The sequence below is a fragment of the Mobula birostris genome, chromosome X, assembly GCF_030028105.1.
Source record: "Mobula birostris isolate sMobBir1 chromosome X, sMobBir1.hap1, whole genome shotgun sequence".
Taxonomy (NCBI): Eukaryota; Metazoa; Chordata; class Chondrichthyes; order Myliobatiformes; family Myliobatidae; genus Mobula; species Mobula birostris.
In genome coordinates, this window is record NC_092402.1 from 23,622,452 (window position 1) to 23,638,027 (window position 15,576).

Below are 15,576 nucleotides of genomic sequence, written 5' to 3' on the forward strand. Positions count from 1 at the left end.
TTCTAAGTTGTCTGGTACCACTTGCATGTCTCTGTTCCTTCTGGAAATAAAGTCACTTTCACAATGTGAATGGAACAATAGCAAAGCAATTGGAATCATAGAGGATACTTTTCAATTTTACTCAAAAGTAAAGAAGGTAAGTAGAAGTAAATGTCCTAAATGTATTTAGCACATGATTCTAACTTGTCTGCTACCACTTGTATCTCTGTGCTCCTTCAGGAAAAAAAGTCACTTTCTCAATGTAAATGGAAGAATACCAAAACAATTGGAATCAAAGAAGATACTTCTCAATTTCACTTAAAGGTAAAGAGGGTAAGTAGATGTAAACGACCTGAATGTACTTAGCACATGATTCTAACTTGTCTGGTACCACTTGCATGTCTGTGCTCCTTCAGGAAAAAAAGTCACTTTCTCAATGTAAATGGAAGATTACCAAATCAATTGGAATCAAAGAAGATACTTCTCAATTTTACTTAAAGGTAAAGAGGATAAGTAGATGTAAACGACCTGAATGTACTTAGCACATGATTCTAACTTGTCTGGTACCACTTGCATCTCTGTGCTCCTTCAGGAAAAAAAGTCATTTTCTCACTGTGCTCACAACAAAAGCAATGCTTTCAGATTCGAAGAATATACTATTCAATTTTACTCAGAGGTACAGAGTGCTAAGTCGATGTACACTTCCTAACATTACTCAGTACATCATTCTAAGCTGTCTGGTATCACTTGCATGTCTGTGCTCCTTCAGGAAAAAAAGTCACTTTCTCAATGTGAATGGAACAATAGTACAGCAGTTGGAATCAAAGAAGATACTTTTCAATTTTTCCCAAAGGTAAACAGGGTACGTAGAAGTAAATCTCCTAAATGTACTTAGCACATGATTCTAACTTGTCTGCTACCACTTGCATCTCTGTGCTCCTTCAGGAAAAAAAGTCACTTTCTCAATGTGAATGGAACAATAGTACAGCAGTTGGAATCAAAGAAGATACTTTTCAATTTTACTCAAAGGTACAGAGAGCTCAGTTGATGTAAGCATCCTAACTTTACTCAGTACCTGATTATAACTTGTCTGGCACCCTTTGATTGTCTGTGCTTCTTCAGGAAAAAAAGTCATTTTCTCACTGTGCTCACAACAAAAGCAATGTTTTCAGAATCGAAGAATATACTAATCAATTTTACTCAGAGGTACAGAGTGCTAAGTAGATGTAAACGTCCTAACTTTGCTTAGCACATGGTTCTGTGTTGTCTGGTACCACTTGCATGTCTGTTCTCCTTCAGGAAAAAAAGTTGCTTTCTCAATGTGAATGGAACAGTAGCAAAGTGATAGCAATCACAGAAGATACTTTTCAATTTTACTCAAAGGTACTGAGTACTGAGTTGATGTAAACGTCCTAACTTTACTCAGTACCTGATTCTAAGTTGTCTGGCACCCATTCATTGTCTGTACTTCTTCAGGAAAAAAAGTCATTTTCTCACTGTGCTCACAACAAAAGCAATGCTTTCAGATTCGAAGAATATACTATTCAATTTTACTCAGAGGTACAGAGTGCTAAGTAGATGTAAAAGTCCTAACATTACTCAGTACATCATTCTAAGCTGTCTGGTACCACTTGCATGTCTCTGTTCCTTCTGGAAATAAAGTCACTTTCACAATGTGAATGGAACAATAGCAAAGCAATTGGAATCATAGAGGATACTTTTCAATTTTACTCAAAAGTAAAGAAGGTAAGTAGAAGTAAATGTCCTAAATGTATTTAGCACATGATTCTAACTTGTCTGCTACCACTTGTATCTCTGTGCTCCTTCAGGAAAAAAAGTCACTTTCTCAATGTAAATGGAAGAATACCAAATCAATTGGAATCAAAGAAGATACTTCTCAATTTTACTTAAAGGTAAAGAGGGTAAGTAGATGTAAACGACCTGAATGTACTTAGCACATGATTCTAACTTGTCTGGTACCACTTGCATGTCTGTGCTCCTTCAGGAAAAAAAGTCACTTTCTCAATGTAAATGGAAGATTACCAAATCAATTGGAATCAAAGAAGATACTTCTCAATTTTACTTAAAGGTAAAGAGGGTAAGTAGATGTAAACGACCTGAATGTACTTAGCACATGATTCTAACTTGTCTGGTACCACTTGCATGTCTGTGCTCCTTCAGGAAAAAAAGTCACTTTCTCAACGTGAATGGAACAATAGTACAGCAGTTGGAATCAAAGAAGATACTTTTCAATTTTACTCAAAGGTACAGAATGCTCAGTTGATGTAAGCATCCTAACTTTACTCAGTACCTCATTATAACTTGTCTGGCACCCTTTGATTGTCTGTGCTTCTTCAGGAAAAAAAGTCATTTTCTCACTGTGCTCACAACAAAAGCAATGCTTTCAGATTCGAAGAATATACTATTCAATTTTACTCAGAGGTACAGAGTGCTAAGTAGATGTACACTTCCTAACATTACTCAGTACATCATTCTAAGCTGTCTGGTATCACTTGCATGTCTGTGCTCCTTCAGGAAAAAAAGTCACTTTCTCAACGTGAATGAAACAATAGCAGAGCATTTGGAATCAAAGAAGGTACTTTTCAATTTTTCCCAAAGGTAAACAGGGTACGTAGAAGTAAATCTCCTAAATGTACTTAGCACATGATTCTAACTTGTCTGCTACCACTTGCATCTCTGTGCTCCTTCAGGAAAAAAAGTCACTTTCTCAATGTGAATGGAACAATAGTACAGCAGTTGGAATCAAAGAAGATACTTTTCAATTTTACTCAAAGGTACAGAGAGCTCAGTTGATGTAAGCATCCTAACTTTACTCAGTACCTGATTATAACTTGTCTGGCACCCTTTGATTGTCTGTGCTTCTTCAGGAAAAAAAGTCATTTTCTCACTGTGCTCACAACAAAAGCAATGTTTTCAGAATCGAAGAATATACTAATCAATTTTACTCAGAGGTACAGAGTGCTAAGTAGATGTAAACGTCCTAACTTTGCTTAGCACATGATTCTAACTTGTCTGCTACCGCTTGCATATATGTTCTCCTTCAGGAAAAAAAGTTGCTTTCACAATGTGAATGGAACAGTAGCAAAGTGATAGCAAACACAGAAGATACTTTTCAATTTTACTCAAAGGTACTGAGTACTGAGTTGATGTAAACGTCCTAACTTTACTCAGTACCTGATTCTAAGTTGTCTGGCACCCTTTGATTGTCTGTGCTTCTTCAGGAAAAAAAGTCATTTTCTCGCTGTGCTCACAACAAAAGCAATGCTTTCAGATTCGAAGAATATACTATTCAATTTTACTCAGAGGTACAGAGTGCTAAGTAGATGTACACTTCCTAACATTACTCAGTACATCATTTTAAGCTGTCTGGTATCACTTGCATGTCTGTGCTCCTTCAGGAAAAAAAGTCACTTTCTCAATGTGAATGGAACAATAGCAAAGCAATTGGAATCAAAGCAGATACTTTTCTATTTTACTCAAAGGTAAAGAGGGTAAGTAGAAGTAAATCTCCTAAATGTACTTAGCACATGATTCTAACTTGTCTGCTACCACTTGCATCTCCGTGCTCCTTCAGGAAAAAAAGTCACTTTCTCAATGTGAATGGAACAATAGTACAGCAGTGGAATCAAAGAAGATACTTTTCAATTTTACTCAAAGGTACAGAGAGCTCAGTTGATGTAAGCATCCTAACTTTACTCAGTACCTGATTATAACTTGTCTGGCACCCTTTGATTGTCTGTGCTTCTTCAGGAAAAAAAGTCATTTTCTCACTGTGCTCACAACAAAAGCAATGTTTTCAGAATCGAAGAATATACTAATCAATTTTACTCAGAGGTACAGAGTGCTAAGTAGATGTAAACGTCCTAACTTTGCTTAGCACATGGTTCTGTGTTGTCTGGTACCACTTGCATGTCTGTTCTCCTTCAGGAAAAAAAGTTGCTTTCTCAATGTGAATGGAACAGTAGCAAAGTGATAGCAATCACAGAAGATACTTTTCAATTTTACTCAAAGGTACTGAGTACTGAGTTGATGTAAACGTCCTAACTTTACTCAGTACCTGATTCTAAGTTGTCTGGCACCCATTGATTGTCTGTACTTCTTCAGGAAAAAAAGTCATTTTCTCACTGTGCTCACAACAAAAGCAATGCTTTCAGATTCGAAGAATATACTATTCAATTTTACTCAGAGGTACAGAGTGCTAAGTAGATGTACACTTCCTAACATTACTCAGTACATCATTTTAAGCAGTCTGGTATCACTTGCATGTCCGTGCTCCTTCAGGAAAAAAAGTCACTTTCTCAATGTGAATGGAACAATAGCAAAGCAATTGGAATCAAAGAAGATACTTTTCAATTTTACTCAAAGGTAAAGAGGGTAAGTAGAAGTAAATCTCCTAAATGTACTTAGCACATGATTCTAACTTGTCTGCTACCACTTGCATCTCCGTGCTCCTTCAGGAAAAAAAGTCACTTTCTCAATGTGAATGGAACAATAGTACAGCAGTTGGAATCAAAGAAGATACTTTTCAATTTTACTCAAAGGTAAAGAGGGTAAGCAGAATTAAACGTCCTGAATGTATTTAGCACATGATTCTAACTTGTCTGCTACCGCTTGCATATATGTTCTCCTTTAGGAAAAAAAGTTGCTTTCTGAATGTGAATGGAACAGTAGCAAACTCATAGCAATCACTGAAGATACTTTTCAATTTTACTCAAAGGTACAGAGTGCTCAGTTGATGTAAGCATCCTAACTTTACTCAGTACCTCATTATAACTTGTCTGGCACCCTTTGATTGTCTGTGCTTCTTCAGGAAAAAAAGTCATTTTCTCACTGTGCTCACAACAAAAGCAATGCTTTCAGATTCGAAGAATATACTATTCAATTTTACTCAGAGGTACAGAGTGCTAAGTAGATGTACACTTCCTAACATTACTCAGTACATCATTTTAAGCTGTCTGGTACCACTTGCATGTCTGTGCTCCTTCAGGAAAAAAAGTCACTTTCTCAATGTAAATGGAAGATTACCAAATCAATTGGAATCAAAGAAGATACATCTCAATTTTACTTAAAGGTAAAGAGGGTAAGTAGATGTAAACGACCTGAATGTACTTAGCACATGATTCTAACTTGTCTGGTACCACTTGCATATCTGTGCTCCTTCAGGAAAAAAAGTCACTTTCTCAACCTGAATGGAACAATAGTACAGCAGTTGGAATCAAAGAAGATACTTTTCAATTTTACTCAAAGGTACAGAATGCTCAGTTGATGTAAGCATCCTAACTTTACTCAGTACCTCATTATAACTTGTCTGGCACCCTTTGATTGTCTGTGCTTCTTCAGGAAAAAAAGTCATTTTCTCACTGTGCTCACAACAAAAGCAATGCTTTCAGATTCGAAGAATATACTATTCAATTTTACTCAGAGGTACAGAGTGCTAAGTAGATGTACACTTCCTAACATTACTCAGTACATCATTCTAAGCTGTCTGGTATCACTTGCATGTCTGTGCTCCTTCAGGAAAAAAAGTCACTTTCTCAACGTGAATGAAACAATAGCAGAGCATTTGGAATCAAAGAAGCTACTTTTCAATTTTTCCCAAAGGTAAACAGGGTACGTAGAAGTAAATCTCCTAAATGTACTTAGCACATGATTCTAACTTGTCTGCTACCACTTGCATCTCTGTGCTCCTTCAGGAAAAAAAGTCACTTTCTCAATGTGAATGGAACAATAGTACAGCAGTTGGAATCAAAGAAGATACTTTTCAATTTTACTCAAAGGTACAGAGAGCTCAGTTGATGTAAGCATCCTAACTTTACTCAGTACCTGATTATAACTTGTCTGGCACCCTTTGATTGTCTGTGCTTCTTCAGGAAAAAAAGACATTTTCTCGCTGTGCTCACAACAAAAGCAATGCTTTCAGATTCGAAGAATATACTATTCAATTTTACTCAGAGGTACAGAGTGCTAAGTAGATGTACACTTCCTAACATTACTCAGTACATCATTTTAAGCTGTCTGGTATCACTTGCATGTCTGTTCTCCTTCAGGAAAAAAAGTCACTTTCTCAATGTGAATGGAACAATAGCAAAGCAATTGGAATCAAAGAAGATACTTTTCAATTTTACTCAAAGGTAAAGAGGGTAAGTAGAAATAAATCTCCTAAATGTACTTAGCACATGATTCTAACTTGTCTGCTACCACTTGCATCTCTGTGCTCCTTCAGGAAAAAAAGTCACTTTCTCAATGTGAATGGAACAATAGTACAGCAGTTGGAATCAAAGAAGATACTTTTCAATTTTACTCAAAGGTACTGAATGCTCAGTTGATGTAAGCATCCTAACTTTACTCAGTACCTGATTATAACTTGTCTGGCACCCGTTGATTGTCTGTGCTTCTTCAGGAAAAAAAGTCATTTTCTCACTGTGCTCACAACAAAATCAATGTTTTCAGATTCGAAGAATATACTATTCAATTTTACTCAGAGGTACAGAGTGCTAAGTAGATGTACACTTCCTAACATTACTCAGTACATCATTTTAAGCTGTCTGGTATCACTTGCATGTCTGTGCTCCTTCAGGAAAAAAAGTCACTTTCTCAATGTGAATGGAACAATAGCAAAGCAATTGGAATCAAAGAAGATACTTTTCAATTTTACTCAAAGGTAAAGAGGGTAAGTAGAAGTAAATCTCCTAAATGTACTTAGCACATGATTCTAACTTGTCTGCTACCACTTGCATCTCTGTGCTCCTTCAGGAAAAAAAGTCACTTTCTCAATGTGAATGGAACAATAGTACAGCAGTTGGAATCAAAGAAGACACTTTTCAATTTTACTCAAAGGTACAGAGAGCTCAGTTGATGTAAGCATCCTAACTTTACTCAGTACCTGATTATAACTTGTCTGGCACCCTTTGATTGTCTGTGCTTCTTCAGGAAAAAAAGTCATTTTCTCACTGTGCTCACAACAAAAGCAATGTTTTCAGAATCGAAGAATATACTAATCAATTTTACTCAGAGGTACAGAGTGCTAAGTAGATGTAAACGTCCTAACTTTGCTTAGCACATGGTTCTGTGTTGTCTGGTACCACTTGCATGTCTGTTCTCCTTCAGGAAAAAAAGTTGCTTTCTCAATGTGAATGGAACAGTAGCAAAGTGATAGCAATCACAGAAGATACTTTTCAATTTTACTCAAAGGTACTGAGTACTGAGTTGATGTAAACGTCCTAACTTTACTCAGTACCTGATTCTAAGTTGTCTGGCACCCATTGATTGTCTGTACTTCTTCAGGAAAAAAAGTCATTTTCTCACTGTGCTCACAACAAAAGCAATGCTTTCAGATTCGAAGAATATACTATTCAATTTTACTCAGAGGTACAGAGTGCTAAGTAGATGTACACTTCCTAACATTACTCAGTACATCATTTTAAGCTGTCTGGTATCACTTGCATGTCCGTGCTCCTTCAGGAAAAAAAGTCACTTTCTCAATGTGAATGGAACAACAGTACAGCAGTTGGAATCAAAGAAGATACTTTTCAGTTTTACTCAAAGGTAAAGAGGGTAAGCAGAATTAAACGTCCTGAATGTATTTAGCACATGATTCTAACTTGTCTGCTACCGCTTGCATATATGTTCTCCTTCAGGAAAAAAAGTCACTTTCTCAACGTGAATGAAACAATAGCAAAGCATTTGGAATCAAAGAAGGTACTTTTCAATTTTTCCTAAAGATAAACAGGGTACGTAGAAGTAAATGTCCTAAATGTACTTAGCACATGATTCTAACTTGTCTGCTACCACTTGCATCTCTGTGCTCCTTGAGGAAATAAAATCACTTTCTCAACGTGAATGGAATAATAGCAAAGCAATAGCAATCACAGAAGATACTTTTCAATTTTACTCAAAGGTACTGAGTGCTCAGCTGATGTAAGCATCCTAACTTTACTCAGTACCTGATTATAACTTGTCTGGCACCCTTTGATTGTCTGTGCTTCTTCAGGAAAAAAAGTCATTTTCTCACTGTGGTCACAACAAATGCAATGTTTTCAGAATCGTAGAATATACTATTCAATTTTACTCAGAGGTACAGAGTGCTAAGTAGATGTACACTTCCTAACATTACTCAGTACATCATTTTAAGCTGTCTGGTATCACTTGCATGTCCGTGCTCCTTCAGGAAAAAAAGTCACTTTCTCAATGTGAATGGAACAATAGCAAAGCAATTGGAATCAAAGAAGATACTTTTCAATTTTACTCAAAGGTAAAGAGGGTAAGTAGAAGTAAATCTCCTAAATGTACTTAGCACATGATTCTAACTTGTCTGCTACCACTTGCATCTCCGTGCTCCTTCAGGAAAAAAAGTCACTTTCTCAATGTGAATGGAACAATAGGACAGCAGTTGGAATCAAAGAAGATACTTTTCAATTTTACTCAAAGGTACTGAGTGCTCAGTTGTTGTAAGCATCCTAACTTTACTCAGTACCTGATTATAACTTGTCTGGCACCCGTTGATTGTCTGTGCTTCTTCAGGAAAAAAAGTCATTTTCTCACTGTGCTCACAACAAATGCAATGTTTTCAGAATCGTAGAATATACTATTCAATTTTACTCAGAGGTACAGAGTGCTAAGTAGATGTAAACGTCCTAACTTTGCTTAGCACATGGTTCTGTGTTGTCTGGTACCACTTGCATGTCTGTGCTCCTTCAGGAAAAAAAGGCACTTTCTCAATGTGAATGGAACAATAGCAAAGCAACTGGAATCAAAGAAGATACTTTTCAATTTTACTCAAAGGTAAAGAGGGTAAGCAGAAGTAGACATTCTCAATGTATTTAGCACATGATTCTAACTTGTCTGCTACCGCTTGCATATATGTTCTCCTTCAGGAAAAACAGTTGCTTTCACAATGTGAATGGAACAGTAGCAAAGTGATAGCAATCACAGAAGATACTTTTCAATTTTACTCAAAGGTACTGAGTACTCAGTTGATGTAAACGTCCTAACTTTACTCAGTACCTGATTCTAAGTTGTCTGGCACCCATTGATTGTCTGTACTTCTTCAGGAAAAAAAGTCATTTTCTCACTGTGCTCACAACAAAAGCAATGCTTTCAGATTCGAAGAATATACTATTCAATTTTACTCAGAGGTACAGAGTGCTAAGTAGATGTACACTTCCTAACATTACTCAGTACATCATTTTAAGCTGTCTGGTATCACTTGCATGTCCGTGCTCCTTCAGGAAAAAAAGTCACTTTCTCAATGTGAATGGAACAATAGCAAAGCAATTGGAATCAAAGAAGATACTTTTCAATTTTACTCAAAGGTAAAGAGGGTAAGTAGAAGTAAATCTCCTAAATGTACTTAGCACATGATTCTAACTTGTCTGCTACCACTTGCATCTCCGTGCTCCTTCAGGAAAAAAAGTCACTTTCTCAATGTGAATGGAACAATAGTACAGCAGTTGGAATCAAAGAAGATACTTTTCAATTTTACTCAAAGGTACTGAGTGCTCAGTTGATGTAAACGTCCTAACTTTACTCAGTACCTGATTCTAAGTTGTCTGGCACCCTTTGATTGTCTGTGCTTCTTCAGGAAAAAAAGTCATTTTCTCGCTGTGCTCACAACAAAAGCAATGCTTTCAGATTCGAAGAATATACTATTCAATTTTACTCAGAGGTACAGAGTGCTAAGTAGATGTACACTTCCTAACATTACTCAGTACATCATTTTAAGCTGTCTGGTATCACTTGCATGTCTGTTCTCCTTCAGGAAAAAAAGTCACTTTCTCAATGTGAATGGAACAATAGCAAAGCAATTGGAATCAAAGCAGATACTTTTCTATTTTACTCAAAGGTCAAAGAGGGTAAGTAGAAGTAAATCTCCTAAATGTACTTAGCACATGATTCTAACTTGTCTGCTACCACTTGCATCTCTGTGCTCCTACAGGAATAAAAGTCACTTTCTCAGCGTGAATAGAACAATAGCAAAGCAATAGCAATCACAGAAGATACTTTTCAATTTTACTCAAAGGTACTGAGTGCTCAGATGATGTTAATGTCCTAACTTTACTCAGTACCTGATTATAAGTTGTCTGGCACCCTTTGATTGTCTCTCCTTCTTCAGGAACAAAAGTCACTTTCTCACTGTGCTCACAACAAAAGCAATGTTTTCAGAATCGAAGAATATACTATTCAATTTTACTCAGAGGTACAGAGTGCTAAGTAGATGTAAAAGTCCTAACATTACTCAGTACATCATTCTAAGCTGTCTGGTACCACTTGCATGTCTCTGTTCCTTCTGGAAATAAAGTCACTTTCACAATGTGAATGGAACAATAGCAAAGCAATTGGAATCATAGAGGATACTTTTCAATTTTACTCAAAAGTAAAGAAGGTAAGTAGAAGTAAATGTCCTAAATGTATTTAGCACATGATTCTAACTTGTCTGCTACCACTTGTATCTCTGTGCTCCTTCAGGAAAAAAAGTCACTTTCTCAATGTGAATGGAACAATAGCAAAGCAATTGGAATCAAAGAAGATACTTTTCAATTTTACTCAAAGGTAAAGAGGGTAAGTAGAAGTAAATCTCCTAAATGTACTTAGCACATGATTCTAACTTGTCTGCTACCACTTGCATCTCTGTGCTCCTTCAGGAAAAAAAGTCACTTTCTCAATGTGAATGGAACAATAGTACAGCAGTTGGAATCAAAGAAGATACTTTTCAATTTTACTCAAAGGTACAGAGAGCTCAGTTGATGTAAGCATCCTAACTTTACTCAGTACCTGATTATAACTTGTCTGGCACCCTTTGATTGTCTGTGCTTCTTCAGGAAAAAAAGTCATTTTCTCACTGTGCTCACAACAAAAGCAATGTTTTCAGAATCGAAGAATATACTAATCAATTTTACTCAGAGGTACAGAGTGCTAAGTAGATGTAAACGTCCTAACTTTGCTTAGCACATGGTTCTGTGTTGTCTGGTACCACTTGCATGTCTGTTCTCCTTCAGGAAAAAAAGTTGCTTTCTCAATAGAATGGAACAGTAGCAAAGTGATAGCAATCACAGAAGATACTTTTCAATTTTACTCAAAGGTACTGAGTACTGAGTTGATGTAAACGTCCTAACTTTACTCAGTACCTGATTCTAAGTTGTCTGGCACCCATTGATTGTCTGTACTTCTTCAGGAAAAAAAGTCATTTTCTCACTGTGCTCACAACAAAAGCAATGCTTTCAGATCCGAAGAATATACTATTCAATTTTACTCAGAGGTACAGAGTGCTAAGTAGATGTACACTTCCTAACATTACTCAGTACATCATTTTAAGCTGTCTGGTATCACTTGCATGTCCGTGCTCCTTCAGGAAAAAAAGTCACTTTCTCAATGTGAATGGAACAATAGCAAAGCAATTGGAATCAAAGAAGATACTTTTCAATATTACTCAAAGGTAAAGAGGGTAAGTAGAAGTAAATCTCCTAAATGTACTTAGCACATGATTCTAACTTGTCTGCTACCACTTGCATCTCCGTGCTCCTTCAGGAAAAAAAGTCACTTTCTCAATGTGAATGGAACAATAGTACAGCAGTTGGAATCAAAGAAGATACTTTTCAGTTTTACTCAAAGGTAAAGAGGGTAAGCAGAATTAAACGTCCTGAATGTACTTAGCACATGATTCTAACTTGTCTGCTACCACTTGCATCTCTGTGCTCCTTGAGGAAATAAAATCACTTTCTCAACGTGAATGGAATAATAGCAAAGCAATAGCAATCACAGAAGATACTTTTCAATTTTACTCAAAGGTAAAGAGGGTAAGCAGAAGTAGACATTCTCAATGTATTTAGCACATGATTCTAACTTGTCTGCTACCGCTTGCATATATGTTCTCCTTCAGGAAAAACAGTTGCTTTCACAATGTGAATGGAACAGTAGCAAAGTGATAGCAATCACAGAAGATACTTTTCAATTTTACTCAAAGGTACTGAGTACTGAGTTGATGTAAACGTCCTAACTTTACTCAGTACCTGATTCTAAGTTGTCTGGCACCCTTTGATTGTCTGTGCTTCTTCACGAAAAAAAGTCATTTTCTCGCTGTGCTCACAACAAAAGCAATGCTTTCAGATTCGAAGAATATACTATTCAATTTTACTCAGAGGTACAGAGTGCTAAGTAGATGTACACTTCCTAACATTACTCAGTACATCATTTTAAGCTGTCTGGTATCACTTGCATGTCTGTTCTCCTTCAGGAAAAAAAGTCACTTTCTCAATGTGAATGGAACAATAGCAAAGCAATTGGAATCAAAGCAGATACTTTTCTATTTTACTCAAAGGTAAAGTGGGTAAGTAGAAGTAAATCTCCTAAATGTACTTAGCACATGATTCTAACTTGTCTGCTACCACTTGCATCTCTGTGCTCCTACAGGAATAAAAGTCACTTTCTCAGCGTGAATAGAACAATAGCAAAGCAATAGCAATCACAGAAGATACTTTTCAATTTTACTCAAAGGTACTGAGTGCTCAGATGATGTTAATGTCCTAACTTTACTCAGTACCTGATTATAAGTTGTCTGGCACCCTTTGATTGTCTCTCCTTCTTCAGGAACAAAAGTCACTTTCTCACTGTGCTCACAACAAAAGCAATGTTTTCAGAATCGAAGAATATACTATTCAATTTTACTCAGAGGTACAGAGTGCTAAGTAGATGTAAAAGTCCTAACATTACTCAGTACATCATTCTAAGCTGTCTGGTACCACTTGCATGTCTCTGTTCCTTCTGGAAATAAAGTCACTTTCACAAAGTGAATGGAACAATAGCAAAGCAATTGGAATCATAGAGGATACTTTTCAATTTTACTCAAAAGTAAAGAAGGTAAGTAGAAGTAAATGTCCTAAATGTATTTAGCACATGATTCTAACTTGTCTGCTACCACTTGTATCTCTGTGCTCCTTCAGGAAAAAAAGTCACTTTCTCAATGTGAATGGAACAATAGCAAAGCAATTGGAATCAAAGAAGATACTTTTCAATTTTACTCAAAGGTAAAGAGGGTAAGTAGAAGTAAATCTCCTAAATGTACTTAGCACATGATTCTAACTTGTCTGCTACCACTTGCATCTCTGTGCTCCTACAGGAATAAAAGTCACTTTCTCAGCGTGAATAGAACAATAGCAAAGCAATAGCAATCACAGAAGATACTTTTCAATTTTATTCAAAGGTACTGAGTGCTCAGATGATGTTAATGTCCTAACTTTACTCAGTACCTGATTATAAGTTGTCTGGCACCCTTTGATTGTCTCTCCTTCTTCAGGAACAAAAGTCACTTTCTCACTGTGCTCACAACAAAAGCAATGTTTTCAGAATCGAAGAATATACTATTCAATTTTACTCAGAGGTACAGAGTGCTAAGTAGATGTAAAAGTCCTAACATTACTCAGTACATCATTCTAAGCTGTCTGGTACCACTTGCATGTCTCTGTTCCTTCTGGAAATAAAGTCACTTTCACAATGTGAATGGAACAATAGCAAAGCAATTGGAATCATAGAGGATACTTTTCAATTTTACTCAAAAGTAAAGAAGGTAAGTAGAAGTAAATCTCCTAAATGTACTTAGCACATGATTCTAACTTGTCTGCTACCACTTGCATCTCTGTGCTCCTTCAGGAAAAAAAGTCACTTTCTCAATGTGAATGGAACAATAGTACAGCAGTTGGAATCAAAGAAGATACTTTTCAATTTTACTCAAAGGTACAGAGAGCTCAGTTGATGTAAGCATCCTAACTTTACTCAGTACCTGATTATAACTTGTCTGGCACCCTTTGATTGTCTGTGCTTCTTCAGGAAAAAAACTCATTTTCTCACTGTGCTCACAACAAAAGCAATGTTTTCAGATTCGAAGAATATACTATTCAATTTTACTCAGAGGTACAGAGTGCTAAGTAGATGTACACTTCCTAACATTACTCAGTACATCATTTTAAGCTGTCTGGTGTCACTTGCATGTCTGTGCTCCTTCAGGAAAAAAAGTCACTTTCTCAATGTGAATGGAACAATAGCAAAGCAATTGGAATCAAAGAAGATACTTTTCAATTTTACTCAAAGGTAAAGATGGTAAGTAGAAATAAATCTCCTAAATGTACTTAGCACATGATTCTAACTTGTCTGCTACCACTTGCATCTCTGTGCTCCTTCAGGAAAAAAAGTCACTTTCTCAATGTGAATGGAACAATAGTACAGCAGTTGGAATCAAAGAAGATACGTTTCAATTTTACTCAAAGGTACTGAATGCTCAGTTGATGTAAGCATCCTAACTTTACTCAGTACCTGATTATAACTTGTCTGGCACCCGTTGATTGTCTGTGCTTCTTCAGGAAAAAAAGTCATTTTCTCACTGTGCTCACAACAAAAGCAATGTTTTCAGATTCGAAGAATATACTATTCAATTTTACTCAGAGGTACAGAGTGCTAAGTAGATGTACACTTCCTAACATTACTCAGTACATCATTTTAAGCTGTCTGGTATCACTTGCATGTCTGTGCTCCTTCAGGAAAAAAAGTCACTTTCTCAATGTGAATGGAACAATAGCAAAGCAATTGGAATCAAAGAAGATACTTTTCAATTTTACTCAAAGGTAAAGAGGGTAAGTAGAAGTAAATCTCCTAAATGTACTTAGCACATGATTCTAACTTGTCTGCTACCACTTGCATCTCTGTGCTCCTTCAGGAAAAAAAGTCACTTTCTCAATGTGAATGGAACAATAGTACAGCAGTTGGAATCAAAGAAGATACTTTTCAATTTTACTCAAAGGTACAGAGAGCTCAGTTGATGTAAGCATCCTAACTTTACTCAGTACCTGATTATAACTTGTCTGGCACCCTTTGATTGTCTGTGCTTCTTCAGGAAAAAAAGTCATTTTCTCACTGTGCTCACAACAAAAGCCATGTTTTCAGAATCGAAGAATATACTAATCAATTTTACTCAGAGGTACAGAGTGCTAAGTAGATGTAAACGTCCTAACTTTGCTTAGCACATGGTTCTGTGTTGTCTGGTACCACTTGCATGTCTGTTCTCCTTCAGGAAAAAAAGTTGCTTTCTCAATGTGAATGGAACAGTAGCAAAGTGATAGCAATCACAGAAGATACTTTTCAATTTTACTCAAAGGTACTGAGTACTGAGTTGATGTAAACGTCCTAACTTTACTCAGTACCTGATTCTAAGTTGTCTGGCACCCATTGATTGTCTGTACTTCTTCAGGAAAAAAAGTCATTTTCTCACTGTGCTCACAACAAAAGCAATGCTTTCAGATTCGAAGAATATACTATTCAATTTTACTCAGAGGTACAGAGTGCTAAGTAGATGTACACTTCCTAACATTACTCAGTACATCATTTTAAGCTGTCTGGTATCACTTGCATGTCCGTGCTCCTTCAGGAAGAAAAGTCACTTTCTCAATGTGAATGGAACAATAGCAAAGCAATTGGAATCAAAGAAGATACTTTTCAATATTACTCAAAGGTAAAGAGGGTAAGTAGAAGTAAATCTCCTAAATGTACTTAGCACATGATTCTAACTTGTCTGCTACCACTTGCATCTCCGTG